Source organism: Ornithodoros turicata, unplaced genomic scaffold (genome assembly GCF_037126465.1).
Source record: "Ornithodoros turicata isolate Travis unplaced genomic scaffold, ASM3712646v1 Chromosome23, whole genome shotgun sequence".
In the NCBI taxonomy this organism is placed as follows: Eukaryota; Metazoa; Arthropoda; class Arachnida; order Ixodida; family Argasidae; genus Ornithodoros; species Ornithodoros turicata.
The window spans coordinates 2,925,519-2,944,898 of NW_026999342.1; positions in this window are offsets into that span (position 1 = coordinate 2,925,519).

A 19,380-nucleotide genomic window follows, 5' to 3' on the forward strand; every position below is an offset into this window, starting at 1 on the left:
AGCGAGCACTAAGAGCTGCTGCGTTGAGAGTGCGCCCTCGTTTAGAGAAACGCTCACCAGTAGGAAGAGTCGCTTCTGCTGGCACGTGTTTTTGTTTTTCCCCTTTGGTACGATGGTATCTAGCCCAGCTGATTCACTCCGACTCTATATGAACTGTCAAATAAAATTTCAGCGTCAGTTTTGTGTATTGGTGTTGATACTGTTCAATAGAAAGCTTGCGGCATCGCGAAAAGCCGGGAATGGGGGGAGAGCAGTGACATAGTGTATAAACCCTGTTCTGAAATCGTAAGCGAAAGCGTTTGCTTGTACGACGAAGGTATAAAAGAGACAGAGTGCTCCTACCTGATGCGACATTCTATCTGAGCAGGACGTCACCTTCCACTACCTCTAGAAAGATGTTCGCGACACATAGCACACCGCGACTTTTGCTTGGCAAACGACGCGATTACATGTTATGAGGAAAATAAGGAGATTTTCTTCAGCTTGCATAATTCGATGTCAAGAATTGGCTTAGGTGCCTGGTTCATTTTCCGAATACTCCAAATATTAGTACATGTCGCTGTTTTGGGAAACGGCGGCTAAAACAAAACTTCAGCATGAATATGGCGATGATTTGTGTGACTTTCAGAGCGTGTATCACGGTGGTCAATCTTTCGCGCCCAAATTTTTATACATAGTGCACCAGTGTATCACTGCACCATGCGTCAAACGCAATTACACTGGGTTGTACAATAATGGAGTGTAAAAAGAATCCTGCAGCCGAGATTTTAGCAATCTTCTACAGTGTCCCAAAACGGAAGATTAGCCTAGTGACCTTTCGTTGGGGAACGCATTGGGGCGCTGCCACAACATTCCAAAACGCGAAACTCGTCCGTCATATCTGCAAAGCGTGACGTATCAGCACGCCCACATTTTTTTCTTTCCCCCGTATCTGCAGTGGATTGCTTCAATTTCGCCCATCACGGGAACTCCCAGGCGCTCCCAGGTGTTCTGTGCACATGAGGTCACGTGGCAGTGAGGGCGCGAGAAGCGGCACGAGCCGAGCCCTTGGTAGCCATCTATCGGCAGGCCCGTCGTCATGACCCGGTTTCAGTCACCGTTCAGCACACCATTCATACTAGCTCACCATACATGCAGTGCGCTGGAACGAAGGACACGAAGACGAAACCGCGGCGCCTCCTCAAGTGCATTTGTTTTCAGCCAGTAGCAGACGACATTCGAGAGGGCGCCACATCTCACGCCGTGCTGCCAGGAGGATGAACGTGTAGTATATTTCTATTGTCGGGGAAAACTCACGTGACTTCTAGCGTTGGCCCAATCATTAGATGACGGTTGAGTAGCTTTTCTGCTTTGCTTTTTTCTGTCTCCCTGGGTGACCTGTGACGCTAGGCGGTGCCTTTCCCCTTTCCCTCTCTCATCTGTTCTCTACCCTCTCCCCCGCTTTGGCGGTTCTGGATTTTCGTTCGCGTCCAGTGAAATAAATAACAAAATGCGGAAGCGTTGACTGTTTCTGTTACACAAACTGCTTTATTTTTCGGGATAGATATTTCCAAATCACTAACTGCAGCCTGCTGTAGCTGTGCAAAACACGAACATGATATGAACATTGTTTCTGAAGTTCGAATGAACCTAACCTAACAAACCTAACCTAACAGGCCTAACAAACCTAACCTAACAAACCCGAACAGCTGAAGCAAATGAGATGGAACCTCTGCTCATTTCTTGATTGTCAATCGCAATGCTTCTTTCATTGTGAGATCGCATGCCACCGGGAGCAACCAATGCTGAAGACAGGAGGTGCTATGTTGCTCATCGTGGACACATCGTCGATCGCTTTTGGGAATGTGGCAGCCAGAATATTTCCTCCAGTGACGATAGATCAATTTCGAGAAACGCAAAGAAAATCACGAGCTACAAGAGGGAGGTATGGCAGTCATTCATGAGAACAATACACCAAATTGAGCATGGAAAATTGAACGAATTTGGGAACCCTACCGGTGACACTGAAGTAAGGCAAATCATTGTAAGTGAACTATAATTGTCTAATGGCCACAGACCAAGGAGTGGGATACACAACACTTTTACGAGGGGCGTTCAAGTCAAACCGGGACTTTTCATTTTTCACAAAAGTAAAATGAACTTACAGGCGAGAAATTAGTTTTATTTTTCAACGTAATCTCCAGCTGCACTAATGCACTTGTCCCAGCGTTTCACGAAGGCTTGGATGGCAGCAGTGTAGAAATCCTTACCGACGCGTAGCAGCCATGATCGGACTGCATTCTTGACCTCGTCGTCGCAGCTGAAGTGGCGGTCCCCAAGGAACGCCTTCAGTGGCCCGAAGAGATGGAAGTCGCTGGGGGCGAGGTCTGGACTGTAAGGGGGATGTGGCAGCAACTCCCAGCCAAGTTCCTGTAAGGTGCATGTCGTGAGATGCGCGGTATGCGGGCGTGCATTGTCCTGTAGGAGGGGGGCTCCTTTGGTAATGAGGCTCGGCTTTCCGAAACTGGAGGTGTTCATGAATGATAGTGTTCAACGTTCCCACAGAAAGGTCCGTCTTTCGAGCCAGTTCGAGACATGTTATCCGCCGGTCCTTGAGGATCAGGCGCTTCACAAGTTGGATGTTCTCAGGAACTCTGACACTGGGCTCTGAGCCGCCCCGGCCGGGATCGTCCTGCACTGATGTACGGCCGTCTCGGAACCGTTTGCACCACTCAAACGCCTTGATGCGGCTAAGTGTATCGTAGCCATACTGAGCGTGAAGTCTTCTGTGAATTTCAGATGACTTTACGCCTTCATTCACCAGAAACTTCATTACAATTCACTGTTCGATGTGGGCGCTCACCTCGTTGTCGGCCATCTTGACTAGCACGTGTCTTCTGTTTTGCACAAACTTTGGACCACTATGTGGGGAACGCGGAGGCCTGTCGCGTGTCAAAATGATGAAAAACAAGTAGCGGGAGCCATTTGTGCACTCAGGAGACAGAAAGTCCCGGTTTGACTTGAACGCCCCTCGTGCATTCTTGAAATGAGCTAGACCAGTGTTTCACAAACTGTGGGACGCGACACCTAGCGGCGTCGTGACACATTCAGCGGGGGGCAGCAAAAGGGCTCGAGAACGGCAGATGATGTCCTTAGACCATCCTCCAACCACTATTAAGCGTCGCAAAAAGTTCGTGGCAGTGGACCTCACGGTCTAACAAACAAGCGCACTTTACTGAATAGGAACAGCCATTCGTTCTGGCAAGCGCTCCTTTTTCCTTTTGCGGTGGTTTCTACGCCGCCTGAATCACTCCGATTATCGTAATTGTCAAATTAAATTTCTTCTTCTTCATTGCCCTCACTACAAACCTTCCCGAACCACACTCTCCGAGTCTCTTCGTCAGCTGGACTCTCGCCCTTTCTCCCTATCGAAATTGCTTGGTCCCTGGCCCAATCCAGCCCAGCAACGCTCTGCGCTCAAAGCTTCTGACATTTCTGGACACCATCGGACTTCGATCGTTATTGTGAAGGGGCTCGTTATTTTATTCCCCCCATTCCATCCAGCAATGGGGTAGAGTATCGCCTGTGGCGATGAAACTCCCCACTCTCCAAGGTCGAAAATAAAGTTGTTGTTGTTTTAAATTTTAGCGTTATTTTTGTATATTGCCGTTTACACACTGATATCAAAAGCCTGTGGCACTGCGAAAAGCTGGGGAAAAGGGACGCGACGCGATATTTCGTATTTTTGATTGGTGGCAGGGTAGGAGAGTTTGAGATGGCACTGAGCTAGGCTCATTCAGGTGTCGAAGAAAAGACGAACGGAAAGATAACAAAAATATCCAAACGAGACAGACCAGCACCAATGCACATTGGGCTATAGGACCGTGTTACTTAATATTTATTACGGTTATGGCGTGGCGGTGCTAAAGCATGTGGGGATAGGGGATAAAGGATGAGGATAGAGAAATGTACAGGAGACACCCTGACGTAACTGCTCGGAACGACCAGCACGTTATCTTCCAAGTGTGCCGCATGATTTTTGTACTTTGTTAATTCTTTATAATTATAGTATTTTCGATTCGTATCAATAATTATTGTCGGCGAGAGTTTTATGTCGTCACAGTCTATAACACAGTGCGCTCGTGGCCGCCTTCTGCATGGGTGAGCGGAAAAATAACATCTCACAAGTAACAAATATGAACAGCATTACGTCCGCCGATCTCAATACACATTACAGAAACAGCGAATGAAGTAAGGGAGCTCACACAACCTGGCCAGCTCGCTCTCGTTTGGCCTGCATCTGCGTCAGGTCACACGAAAACCTGAATGAACACTTCCGGGTAAAATAAGAACTAGACCTTGCCCCCGCCGCATGTTCAAGGATTTCCGAAGTCACTCCCTGTGTTGGGTCAGAAGGACGTTTCGACGAATGCTCCTTTCCAGGTTACATCAAGGGCTCTTTAAGTGTATCTTCTCGCTGTCTTAAAGGAGAGCTAGAGTGACCCCCAAAATATTTTGATTATTTCATTTGTTTTCGACGCGGCGTGTTCTGAGAGGATAAAATAAGTTTCTGCGAAAGAACTGCAGGGGCGCATGTGGTGTCTGTTCCGCGCACCTTTAAAGGTGCAAAGAGGTGACATTTAACGTGACTGGAAACCCTGCTTCATCTGTTCAGCTGTCCATCAGGAGTCACCATGCAAAATATTTTCGCTGTACGGTGTATGTCATTGTACAGTTTAGAAACTTACAAAATAGTAGGAGAACAATAGGCTGACACGATGATCCCGTGACGTAGGGAAATCCCCCGTGCCTTTCTTCTTTCTTAGCTTACACGCTCTTTATACCTGCTTGTGCTGCGCCGTTCTACGTCACGAATCACATGTCATCGGAATAGGCTACGTCATGTCCCCTCTTTTCCGATACAATGGAAATACAAAAGAAGGCAACAAGAGACTGAATGCAATTTTGGAGCTTTTTGTCTTCACATAGCTTGACACGTAGGGAACAGGAAATAAACCCTAGCGGAAAAGGTAACGATGCCTGGTAATAAATACGTCTCGGGCAACGTGCGGACAAACAATGGTGTTCACAAAAGAAGGCAACAAAATACTGAATGCAATTTTCGAGCTTTTTGTGTCCGCATAGCTTGCCACGTAGGGAACAGGAAATAAACCCTAACGGAAAAGGTAACGATGTCTGGTAATAAATGCGTCTCAGGCAACGTGCGGACAAACAATGGTGTTCACAAAAGAAGGCAACAAAATACTGAATGCAATTTTTGAGCTTTTTGTGTCCGCATAGCTTGCCCCGTAGGGAACAGGAAATAAACCCTAACGTAAAAGGTAACGATGTCTGGTAATAAATGCGTCTCAGGCAACGTGCGGACAAACAATGGTGTTCACAAAAGAAGGCAACAAAATACTGAATGCAATTTTTGAGCTTTTTGTGTCCTCATAGCTTGCCACGTAGGGAACAGGAAATAAAGCCTAACGGAAAAGGTAACGATGTCTGGTAATAAATGCGTCTCAGGCAACGTGCGGAGAAACAATGGTGTTCATAAAAAAACGAAACAAGAGGCTGAATGCAATTTTGGAGCACAGAGCTTGTCACGTAGGGAACAGGAAATAAACCCTAACGAAAAAGGTAACGATGTCTGGTAATAAATGCGTCTCAGGCAACGTGCGGACAAACAATGGTGTTCACAAAAGAAGGCAACAAAATACTGAATGCAATTTTTGAGCTTTTTGTGTCCGCATAGCTTGCCACGTAGGGAACAGGAAATAAACCCTAACGTAAAAGGTAACGATGTCTGGTAATAAATGCGTCTCAGGCAACGTGCGGACAAACAATGGTATTCAAAAAAGAAGGCAACAAAATACTGAATGCAATTTTTGAGCTTTTTGTGTCCGCATAGCTTGCCCCGTAGGGAACAGGAAATAAACCCTAACGTAAAAGGTAACGATGTCTGGTAATAAATGCGTCTCAGGCAACGTGCGGAGAAACAATGGTGTTCATAAAAAAACGAAACAAGAGGCTGAATGCAATTTTGGAGCACAGAGCTTGTCACGTAGGGAACAGGAAATAAACCCTAACGAAAAAGGTAACGATGTCTGGTAATAAATGCGTCTCAGGCAACGTGCGGACAAACAATGGTGTTCACAAAAGAAGGCAACAAAATACTGAATGCAATTTTTGAGCTTTTTGTGTCCGCAGAGCTTGTCACGTAGGGAATAGGAAATAAACCCTAAAGGAAAGGGTAACGATGTCTGCTAATAAATGCGTCTCAGGCAAGGTGGGGACAAACAATGGTGTTCACAAAAGAAGGCAACAAAATACTGAATGCAATTTTTGAGCTTTTTGTGTCCGCATAGGTTGTCACGTAGGGCACAGGAAATAAACCCTAACGGAAAGGGTAACGATGTCTGATAGTAAATGCGTCTCAGGCAAGGTGCGGACAAACAATGGTGTTCACAAAAGAAGGCAGCAAGAGACTTGATGCAATTTTTGAGTTTTTTGTGTCCGCATAGCTTGCCACGTAGGGCACAGGAAATAAACCCTAACGGAAAGGGTAACGATGTCTGGTAGTAAATGCGTCTCAGGCAACGTGCGGACAAACAATGGTGTTAAAAAAAAGGCAACAAAATACTGAATGCAATTTTTGAGCTCTTTGTGTCCGCATAGCTTGCCACGTAGGGAACAGGAAATAAACCCTAACGTAAAAGGTAACGATGTCTGGTAATAAATGCGTCTCAGGCAACGTGCGGACAAACAATGGTATTCACAAAAGAAGGCAACAAAATACTGAATGCAATTTTTGAGCTTTTTGTGTCCGCATAGCTTGCCCCTTAGGGAACAGGAAATAAACCCTAACGTAAAAGGTAACGATGTCTGGTAATAAATGCGTCTCAGGCAACGTGCGGACAAACAATGGTGTTCACAAAAGAAGGCAGCAAGAGACTTAATGCAATTTTTGAGTTTTTTGTGTCCGCATAGCTTGCCACGTAGGGCACAGGAAATAAACCCTAACGGAAAGGGTAACGATGTCTGGTAGTAAATGCGTCTCAGGCAACGTGCGGACAAACAATGGTGTTCACAAAAGAAGGCAACAAAATACTGAATGCAATTTTTGAGTTTTTTGTGTCCGCATAGCTTGCCACGTAGGGCACAGGAAATAAACCCTAACGGAAAGGGTAACGATGTCTGGTAGTAAATGCGTCTCAGGCAACGTGCGGACAAACAATGGTGTTCACAAAAGAACGAAACAAGAGGCTGAATGCAATTTTGGAACACAGAGCTTGTCACGTAGGGAACAGGAAATAAACCCTAACGAAAAAGGTAACGATGTCTGGTAATAAATGCGTCTCAGGCAACGTGCGGACAAAGAATGGTGTTCACAAAAGAAGGCAACAAAATACTGAATGCAATTTTTGAGCTTTTTGTGTCCTCATAGCTTGCCACGTAGGGAACAGGAAATAAACCCTAACGAAAAAGGTAACGATGTCTGGTAATAAATGCGTCTCAGGCAACGTGCGGACAAACAATGGTGTTCACAAAAGAAGGCAACAAAATACTGAATGCAATTTTTGAGCTTTTTGTGTCCTCATAGCTTGTCACGTAGGGAACAGGAAATAAACCCTAACGAAAAAGGTAACGATGTCTGGTAATAAATGCGTCTCAGGCAACGTGCGGACAAACAATGGTGTTCACAAAAGAAGGCAACAAAATACTGAATGCAATTTTTGAGCTTTTTGTGTCCGCATAGCTTGTCACGTAGGGAATAGGAAATAAACCCTAAAGGAAAGGGTAACGATGTCTGCTAATAAATGCGTCTCGGGCAACGTGGGGACAAACAATGGTGTTCACAAAAGAAGGCAACAAGATACTGAATGCAATTTTTGAGCTTTTTGTGTCCGCATAGCTTGTCACGTAGGGAATAGGAAATAAACCCTAAAGGAAAGGGTAACGATGTCTGCTAATAAATGCGTCTCGGGCAACGTGGGGACAAACAATGGTGTTCACAAAAGAAGGCAACAAGATACTGAATGCAATTTTTGAGCTTTTTGTGTCCGCATAGGTTGTCACGTAGGGCACAGGAAATAAACCCTAACGGAAAGGGTAACGATGTCTGATAGTAAATGCGTCTCAGGCAAGGTGCGGACAAACAATGGTGTTCACAAAAGAAGGCAGCAAGAGACTTAATGCAATTTTGGAAGTTTTTGGTGTTGGCATAGGTTGTCACGTAGGGAGCAGGAAATAAACCCTAACGAAATAAACCCCACTAACGAAACGTACTCACACTTTACTGCGCCGTTTAGGTGGATGTTCTTTCCCCGGAGTGGACAGGTATTGTGATGGCACTACACCTTGTTTCAAACGACACTGAGCTCTGTATCAGGGTCCCCTTCGTAATTGCAATCATGGAAATATTCGCTACGAACACCAGCAGTCGATGGCACCACACAATCTATCTATCCCGGTGGTTCGATAGCTTCGTGCCATCAAAAGCTGTCCACCTTGTCACTGGGAAGCATATGACATTGGATGCCCAGCGAATATTGATGTGAATTAGGGCAACCAACCATCCAACGTCGTCTCCGCATGTCGGCAAATACCACAGGATGGGAGTGCGATTGACTGCAACTATCGCGCGGAAGCTGGCGTCATGGAGATTTACACTCCCGATGAACACATCCGCGGGATCCTACGGCGCATGCTTCTTGCGGGAACACGACACGTCACGATGACGTGCCTGGGACACGGCCGTGGTTCCGTCAAGTTGCTGGGTGTGTCTCCGCGCGACAGCTCACCACGGCGCGGCGCCAGCTGTATTCCCTTCGCCGCTCCATTTAAATTCGCTCCCCAGAATACTCCTCGCATGACAAAGGTAATATTTTGGTTCTAGACTCAGCAAAATTTATTTCTGCTGAAAAGGAGAAAAAAATCATGGCAAAGTTCCTTTAAGGTAAGCCTTACGGGATACCTTGAGTCCTTGGTTTAGATCTTCTGGAAAGTTCGGCGTCAACAATATTTTTACCTAGGGCGTATGCGACACTTGTGAAAACAAAGTGTCAAAAAGGAAATTTGTGACCACGCAGTGGCTACGGGTGATGCCCTGATCTTAGATGAACCTGTTATTTTCGCCCGGGAAAGCCGCAGGGGTGTAAGGAAGCAGTTGGAATCATGACACATCAGAAAGACAGATAACACGATAAACAAGCATCCAGAGCTCTTACCCAACTGCTACGCTTGCCTAGTGCGCAAATAGATATGTGAATAGTTTTAGTGTGGTGAACCAGAAGGGCTGTTGTATTTACTGGCCTATTCAATGCATGGGGAGCGCGTAGTTCTTCTTTTGAATCCAAGCAGCTTGGCCAGTGTGCGCTCGCCGCACACCACACGGATTCCGGTTGAACTATTACAACAATTCAGTATGTCGGCATGTCTGACCATGCTGATGTTAAAAGATTGTTGACATGCAAGTTTTGGTTTACATGTGGACTGTTTACATTAATTATGAGAGAATTGTGTTTACGTCACGTGACACGCCCTGTCATCACAGTAGGCTAGCTGACAATCAACGTGTGCAAGGAGCGATATCGGAACAGTGCGAAGCGCGTGTGCTCAGATGTTATTTATCTTCTTCACCCAATAAGATGACGAGCGCAGTGTACGATCAAACTGAGTTATTTACGGCTCGGCTCGCGCCCACCTTGTCGCCCTCTTTTCTTCACTTTTTGGTTTCCCTCTGAGGTGCTGTTTGTTTGCTTAAAGGGACAGTCGCATCGACCACAGATCGATTCCGAAACCACAGTGAAATGAGATTCCCCGTCCTTCACTGACCATGACTCCGAAAGTCCCGTTCCGATCGACGGAATACTTTTTGCATAATTCGTGTGTAAGCGGCGCTACAGCAGACGACGGAAGCGGGCGTCAAGCGGAACTCCCTGCTGAGAATCTTTAGCAATGTCACGTGGAATCTGACCAATAAGAACGCGGCGAGCCAGAGGAGTCCCCGCGGCTTGCAGCTTGCATGAGCAAGGTCAGGGAGACGAAGGCGAAGGCACATACGGAGATGGCGGACTCGGAACGCGGAAGTGGCGAATCGTGCTGTTCAAATGCCTTTAGTAATAGCTCCCGTGACGAATATACATGTTTGATGACGGCCCATATTCGACGGATCCGCTTATTCTGCAAGTCGCTGGTGATGTACGTGCCGCAGCTGCGTTAGCGCAACAGAACGAGCCTCAGGACCACTGCTTTAGGTACGTTCATGATCGGAGTGCTCAATACTTAATCCCGTGACATTCACACTACGACGCAGGAAACAATCCAAGTGTTTGTGCGGCGTCTGTGTTCCTCAGGAACTGGGTGAGTACCTATATGCTGCAGTGCTGGTGAAGTGGTAGAGTTGTGCAAGGACGGCACGCACCACACGCACGCATCACACTTTGTTCCCAGCTCCCTGTCATCGGCCAGAACTTCTAGTGGTGTATCTACCGCAGTATTGCAGCGACGATCACAGTCTTTGCCTACTGTGCCCACGATAGATAGGCACGTCGAGCAATCCTTATTTTCGTAGTTGTCGTCGTTGTTTGCACACACGACGAATGCCCCATGAAAGTTACGAAGGCTCCAACCAACTGTGCAACTCAAGGGCCGGGTTAGAATTAGAATGATTGTCAGGAAATTACTATGCTACGTGTTTAGGAAAGTGTCCTTTCTTTTTACAGCTACGTCAGGTTCACTGCTTATTGTGTGTTTACAAGCTGAGTTTGGAGATTCCTTGAACCGAAAAACACACGACAGATACCTGGGTGTGTCGTCCGCATGATTCGCCAACGTTTTTCCATCCTGGTCCTATCAGGACTATCATCTTTAGTGTGCCTCATTTCCTGTTCACACCTACACCATAATAGACTTGCGTAGTTTCCAATTGAGAAGTGTGAAACAGAATCTGTGTTACCACAGTAATCCTGAGAAGTGCAAAGGAATCAGCAGGAGCAATAAACTACCTGGCCATAAGTGACAGTTATACTTTTAATGATAGTGTAATGCTTCTTATCGTTGGCAGTATTATAGCATGTGAGGGATATAACACGTCAAATAATTTCAGGTAACGTTTCATAACTCACTAATGGTACAGTTACACCTCATTATCATAGTAAGTGATACATCTGTCTGGGAATGTCCAAAATTTGTCATTCCCACGGAAGATTGTTCTGCCTTGATACAGAAAAACAAATTTTGATACCTGACATTGATCCAATTTTTTAGCACCACTGTCTTGAAAACAGCTTTCAAGACTGTAACTTCAGAGATCCTTGGCAGAGCATTACCTCTTGTCTATGTGTTATAATAATTATTATAATGACAGGCAATAAGTTACGCAAATGTGAATAAATCTTTGTGTTGACTGAGTGTTGTCCATTCAAGAGCCATTGCACAAGTACATTGCACACATTGCACAAGCATTGTACAAGTCCACATCCAACTCTTCACGCACAGATATTTATTATTTGCTATGCACAGACAGTTATCAGCGTGCACCACACTGGCAATGTCCCTTGGGATCTGAAGCGGGGACTCACAAAAATAAAAAATAAAATAAACAGTTTTGTAAGTACTTCAACTGCAATGAAAACGGGACGATTTGACAGTACATTGGACGGTTTCATTATAACAGTGGTACACAGGAAAAAAACTCGGGGTGTTGGGGGGGATCTGGATCGATCTCTGGGCATAACCAAGTGTAAAATTTTAGAAGGGTTAGTACATCCTGAAATGGCCCTCATGCCTCAGACCCCACTACTCGATTAATGCACCTCCCTTTTACAGTAAGAGGCCTCTTACTACGGCATATCCTATCAAAGCTCACAGGACAGCAAATTTGGCCAATGCTTATGTGACAGTGCCTCGTAGAACATGCAGGTTTTCTGTTGAATTGACACTACATCTCTTGTAGCCCCTTTAATGTCTGGAGGTAGGTGCATCATTTTACATTTAACCAGCAGTAATGTATAGCATTGCAAAAAAGGAAACAAGGGCTTAATCTCAACGCTGCATCAGCATCATTCATCATCTCACAATAGCGTTTTTGTTGTCAGCCTCTGCACAAAGATTTGGGTGGACCTGAAACGGACCTTTTTTTTTTCTTTTCATTCTTGTCAAGAAGACGGTACATCAAATGACACCTTGATCACGCTTCTATCCAGACCTACTGACACCCAGTTGTTCGATCAAAAATGTTGCTTTTGTCGAATTTTCGCAAGTTGCGATTATCTGGTGTGGCTTACAGTCAGTGATGTGCAAAGTACCTCAAAATTATACTTAAAGTAAAGTACCAAGTACCTGGCGTCATTAGTACTTCAAGTACAGTACAAAGTGCCCAATTCCAAATGTACTTCAAGTAAAGTACAAAGTACCAGGCAAAGTAATTCAAGTACTCATCAAGTACATTGTCAATTTAATTTGTATCACTTTGCATTTCACTGTTTAGTATATGTGTCATGCTTTTTTGGTAAAACTTTAGCGAGTATTCTTGACAAATGCTCTGAAGCCATAAAGTCCTGGGTTCAGTGCTAACTCGTGAGTATGAACTTAATCAGATGTCATAATTTGCAGTTACATGTAGAGAGGTAATCAGTCAGCTGTGCTGTGATTATAATCACAGCACAGCTGACTAGTATTATAGCATTATAAAAATAAATAGTAAAATAAAGTAAATAGTATTATACGCTGACTGATCCAAGATCACCCGCCTAGTGTGATGTTCCGGTACTAATGAAAATTAAATAGGTAAAATGAACTCTATCCTATCGTATAAGACGCTTTCAAACATGATCCGTGCCTTACGGGGTCCTTCATGTCAGCTCAGAACGACATAGGATTTCGCCAAGCACTGCCGCTTTGAGGGGATCTACATTCCAGAGGAGGTAAATTGCGTTAGAGAACAACCTTGTGTTGCTTTGCGAGTCGTAATGAACCACAGCAAAAAATGACGTACAATTCTACGGGGGGAGGGGGGTCGAGCGGAACCCCTGGATCATCTTGCGTGAAATGGCCCAGCATAAGGTATATCGCTACTTACAGCCAGGATACGTTATTTCGCATTGACCCGGCCTGAGATGGTGGGCATTTATTTATTTATTTATTTCACATCTGCCGAGGGGTCAATAGCAACTGCTAGTAGAGACACCCGCGGCACGGGAAAAAGATTTGAAAGCTGTAAGACATAATTAAATTTAAATTTAAGACATTAGTTAGCGCGCATAGGGCATATGTGCCTTTAATAACTTTCCTGTCAGAATGTTTCGAACACAAAACTGTTTTTCTGCAATAGCACTATTTCGTTCGCCATTTAGGACAGAAAAGTTAAGCATTTCTCTGGTAACTCGGAAGTGGTCGGTTCGGGTCCTGCCGGCGGCCGTGTGATGTTTCCTCAGGGTTTTCAGGCGAATATCGGCACAGTTCCCAGTGATCTCTGCTCTATAGACGCATACAACACTCACCCTGCTCTTCACTCCCTTGTGCTGTCCCCTCTCTATCTGTCCACATCTGTACGTGGCTCATAGCTACAGTTGTGACGCGGTACTGCAACACGGAATTCATCAATCACTTTCCCGGGTTCCAAGTTGCAACATTTTCTACTTCGCCAATGAAATCAAAGTAGTCTTGTTGCATTGTGCGTAAGGTTCACTTCTGAAACTTGCCAGATGGCATTTTTACATCAGTTGGCGGCGGTGACAGAAGATGCCTCTAATTTTGACTCCTTTGGTACGGTGAAGTACTCGCAGTGTCGCTTATCACGAGCTCGCTCAAGACTGGATTTACACAACGTAACATTCTTATTTTGCGTCACTTCTAACGCTTCATGCCAACGTATGTTCTAAATGTGACCAGTGAGTGAGGAGCATTCCGTGAAACGCACGTAGCTTTCGTATTCTTCATCGTTGCAGGATGTCATCTTCGTTATCGCCCCTGGTGATGAAACCCCCCAATTATGATACGTCATTCGTTCCTCGTTGTATTGCACATCTTCCGCGATTGCGTATAAACATGAGTAAAACACGATTCATATTGTTTTCTTTTCATGCTTCAATTTCTAAGACTACACAGCAGCTACCCATAATGGTTTCGTGGGCAACTCTTCGCAGTTCCTAGCAGACGCTTTTTAATATTGTCCTCAATAGCGTCGAAGATATTTTATGACTGTATCAGTTACTCATCATTTTTACATCGACTATGTTAATTGTCACACTAAGCAAAGAAAGCTGCACACCTACTCTTAATCGAAAGTGTAGAAATGAAGCTTTAAATCGCAAGTCATTCCACGCTGACAGCCTGAGCATTCCTCTGCATTAGTCAGGACAACGTCTTCGCTTAACAAAAAAAATCTGTTATTATATGCATCTCTTTTAGATTGCTTGACGTGTTCTGTACGACTGGAACTTCACCCACCGAGCTCACGATATTCGGATAGGAATGAAAGTATAAAACGCAATGTGTAGCAATATTCTGGATTGGTAACATTGAACACTAGATCTTAATATCAAAATTTGCAAAGTTACATGACCGCACGCAGTAACTCATTCACTGAAATGTAAAAACAACGTTATCGTACATGAGAAGCAAAATGGGATGTTAATACGCCTTTCTTTTTGACACATATGGCTGAGCCACATCATGTTTACTGCAGTGCAGTAAACAAGGCAATAACCCCCAGAGTCAAAGCCCCATCTGTGACATATTAGCTATTTCCTTAGAGGTAACACAGCGCGCCCTCTCGAGATCCACGGGCTGGCTTTGACGGAGATACGTTTTTAGACAGGTATTCTGTTTGTTGCTCTGAGCGACCATCTTGGTGCACCAGCAAGTGTGCGAGAAGAAGAAAACGCGTACGTACAAAGTTGTTACTATTAGCGAATTCAGTTGGTCGTTTGAGTGCGGGCCAGTATAGTGCACCGGTGTAGGGCTCGTGCAAGAAAATCGCTCCAGTGCTGCTTATACCGCCCAGCCCTTGCCAGTGCTAGACGGTGCCAGTGTCAGCCAAAAATGCGAAACCTCGTTCAGCCATCGCTGCGCCACACTAGCAATGCCAGCAGCGGGAGAACAACTGATGTACAAGATGGAGCCGCAGGACAACCACGTACTTTAATAACCGCCTCCAAGACAAAATACATCACATTGCCAGAATGGACATTCACAACCCACATTCATACCTTATCGTCCGAGTACAGCGAACCAGTGTCCACAACGTTCCACCTTCGGACGCTTCGCCCGAGGACAAAGAAAAAAATCTGTCGAATGCCTCAGCATAAAGCCAAGTGTAGCTACTGCTACTGCTTAAGTTTTCTGAACTCTACGAACTTCACTCATCCAAAGCATCCAAGCGAGGGGGGGGGGGCGGATATGTTAATAAGAAAGGGAAGGTCAGGCGAGATCCAACATCTACAGTAGGTCTGGGGTTGGCCGGTTCCATGGCTGCCATGTTGAGCAAGTGTTGGAAATGAGGCTGAGAATGAGCGAAAAGCGAAACCCGAGAGCTCGTATTCCGGTCCTTCCTCGCCGATATTCTCGGTGTGGCCTACACGGGTTCAGTGCTCGCGAGAGCATGCTGCCCGCGAACGACCAGCAGAACATGTTGTTTCATTCCAGCTCAAACGTCCGAGGTCGGTGGCTCGACCATCTGGGATTTCGACGCGCACCTGCCCTTCACCCGTTCGGTATCAACAAATCACAAGGCACCCTAGAAACATTTAACAAATAAAATACAACCGGACCATTTCCCCTTCTAACCCCTTTATCATCTGTTATGTCATGCATGGGTACTACCTTTTGCTTTCTTTGTTGCATGCCGCAACTTTGTATTACGAATATATATCTTACAAAAAAAAAAAAAAAACGCTTTGCTTGCTCTTCAATTTTCCACACGTAACCACTAACCTCCTTATCTTTCGGAATGCTCGCCTATTCCTGCCTGTTGTCCCGTTACGTCCCCTTGTTCGTGAACCTCCCATTTCTGTAACCGGTCTGGAACCAAGACGGCTGCGCCTCATATGGACCAAATGCTCATAGCCCCCAAACGCCCATATGCACCGAAAAAAATTTGGTGGTTTTGAGCGTTTGGTGGAAATGAACAGGAGAGGAGAAGCTGCTCATAAGCACCAAACGTCCAGAACATCCGAATGCTCATATGCACCGAAAGGCGGGCGACCACAAAGGCCGTGTCTTCCTCTCCCGCATTTGGAACAAGGTCATAGGGTGAGAAAGGTGGAATGAATGGCGACTACCAAGGGCGCTTAATGTGTCAGTTTGAAGTTTATGTAACAGCTTGGTCCTGCTTGTATGTAGCCAGAACGAATAGCGCCTTCTCGTTTATGGATTTCAATTTGAGCTTTATTTTCATAGACACGGAGGCAGCCTAGGACAAAAGATTTGATTCTAGCTCGAAAGGCACTCTGCTTCCAGGGCTGTAGCAATAAAGAGCGCGGTCCCCTCCGAACATATGTCTGGGTTCACTTACAATGCAGAAGCAGGAATATGATATTTATATAGGGTTTATATTATGCATACATATGCCTACAGTGAATATTTGCGCAAAACCCTTGTAGAGGACGATGGTCTTCCCCTACATGAGTCCTGACCGGCGATGGAATGTCCCAGCGGGCAGATGTGCGTGGCCAAATCTGGAAGTCTGCGCTGTGATATGCCGGGAGTCGAATTGGCGCTCAACTCGCGCAAACCAAAGTTCCGGGTCTTGACTCCAAAATGGTGGGAGGCGGAGGGAAACGGTCGGGTCTTCATGGGTAACGGCCGCGGCCGAAGTGCCAGGCGAAGTGTTGGTGCCAGATCGAAGGGTAGGCATGCCTGGGTCGTCTGGATGCGCGGAAGGTTGGTGCATATAGTCTTCGGGTCATCAGTCCCAGCGAATGTCCCAGCGGGCAGATGTGCGTGGCCTCACGCTAGGACGGTGCCGGTAGAACTGGCTGGCAGGCGCAGTGGCGCGCGCCAGCAGAGGCACGTCGTTGTCATCGTCGTCCACGGGCCGCCACACCCTTCTTTCAAGCCTTGTTATTCGCAAGTTGGTTAATCAATGCGTCATAGTCTAGAGATATGATAATCATGTTTTCGGTTGACTACGAACTCAGAAAGCCTGACATCTCTTATGGTTGAGCGCAGGATATTCTTGATCGGTCAGTTTCATTGTGCTGAGGCTTCTTTCAGCATCAGCGACAGTAGCTGGTGTGGTCGGAAAATAGAATCCTGGCGCAAATGCAAGGATTCATGTATATCTCCTGGAGGCTTTCTTGTATGTGTACGTTAAAAATTGTTTGGCGTCTCTTTGTTTGGCGTCCTCTCTTTTTCTCAATGACACAAAACGGTATTGCATTACAAGTTCGCTGGCATCGATGTCTACCATTTTTACTTCAAAATTTTTGCTGCGATTCTCCAGTTTAAGTTCTCATTGACACTGCTCCAAGTTGTTCGCGTTTTACAGAAATCCGAACAACTTTTACCACTCCACGAGTTGGTCGACAAAACAGAAGATATGGCCTGATCAGTGAGAATAAGAAAGAACTGAGATTTGAATTTTCGTTCTGCAGAAAGACGACTCTTACTTCTTTTTGTCACTTTTAGGAGAAGGTAGCAGACATTGCAAAACTGCTTCCTGATCTTGTCGCGTTGACTGTACTCCGCAAAATAAAGAGAGGAACAGAAAGAAGACACGCAATTTGTGCAATGCAAGCGGTGCAGCAAATGGAACCGCTTTTATGTTCCTAATTAAATGGCGTGCATCATTTATTGTTCATTAAGGTTAATGTTAATTAAAAAAAAGCATGTATTCCTATTTCGAACAAACGAGGAGTGCGAATGATAGCATTTGATTGGCTATGATCCGGTTCATCAGATGTCCACAATGACGCTCCTGTATTTTTGGGCGCACGGAGCCGCACGGGACCATTTCTTCCGCCACGCAACCAGGGACCAATTTTTCCGGGACGAACTTTTCCGGGACTATTTTTTTCCGGAACTCCATCCAACATGCTTACAAATTCTCGCTCCTATAATTATTCTATCTTCGGACTGGAAGATGACTGGCTTGGTTCTTTGGATGATTGGTTTTCAACTCATTTCTGTTAGCCCACCGTTTTAGACATTCAAGAACAACGCTACTTCCTCTTATAAGTAGAACTCGGAAATTTACGTGCTAAAACCATGAAAATACACAGGTATTTAGACCCCAAAAAACACCTACACAGGCAAGAACATGCAAAAACAGACACGTTGTAGCACATGCCAAAACTACTTCTAATGTACGCTTCACGACGCAGAATTTATACTGTGGAACTGTAGCGAATGCTACAGAACCATTCGATGACGCAAGTGCCTGACTGCGACGCTGTGCAGCGCCAAGCCTCCTTCCTGCACCGCTAGCTCAAGCTCACTAGGTGTTATCGTTGATTCTCGAACACATATTCAGTTTTATTTTAGTTCAGTTTATTTCTTCAGTTCATGTTTACTACTCGTTTTCTCTCATGTTTACTCGGTTATGTAGCTTTAGGCGCTATGGAGTAGACGGCGTTCCATGTTGATATCCTTCCATCAGCCACATTTTCTCTTAGACGTTTTGTCAGCCACACTCTACCTCAGGTATGCGAATTTAATTCACTGTGGTGATGATGAAAGGTCTCGCCGTTGTTGGCCTCACAGAGGTGGGCAACGTCACGACTGACGGTCTGGTGGAATGTGCATCCTGGCCGACTTCTAAAGGAACTGTGCCGACATATGATTTGGTCGAAACACATTTCACCGAACATCAAAACGGCAGCGGTCGGTTGATCGATTTTCTTATTGGTTCACTTGGAGTGTTGAAAAAAAAACAAAAAAAACAAGAAAAACAAAGCCGGAGTTCTAAATGCCGTTATCCTAAGCAACATGTAACTGTGTGCAGTCTTGGGAAAAGTTACTTTGAAAAGTAACTACCGTATTTTCACGCGTATTAGCCGCGGCTTACGCGCGATTTTTTTTTTTTTCGTGGACGCTCTGCGGCTTATCCGCGGGTGCGGCTTATCTGATGACTATTTTTCCCTGGTATTTTTCCCATACCCCGAATTAAATGAAAGGGCCCACAGTGCCTCCTGATTTTCGGAACAGGACCGCACTGCCAGTGCACGAACAATACCGAACAGAGGCGGGTCCACATTCGAGTAGACTGACCTTCCGGGTACATTCCCCCACGCAGCATTAACAAAAGGGGTGACAGTGATTCATGTCTTCTGGAACACAACTAACCCGCCAATCCTGGAAAAACACTCAACAAGGGCACAATCCGATCTGAGTAAAACACTAGAACTGACCTCCTTTGTTATACATCATGCCGACACCGGAATGTAGACCACA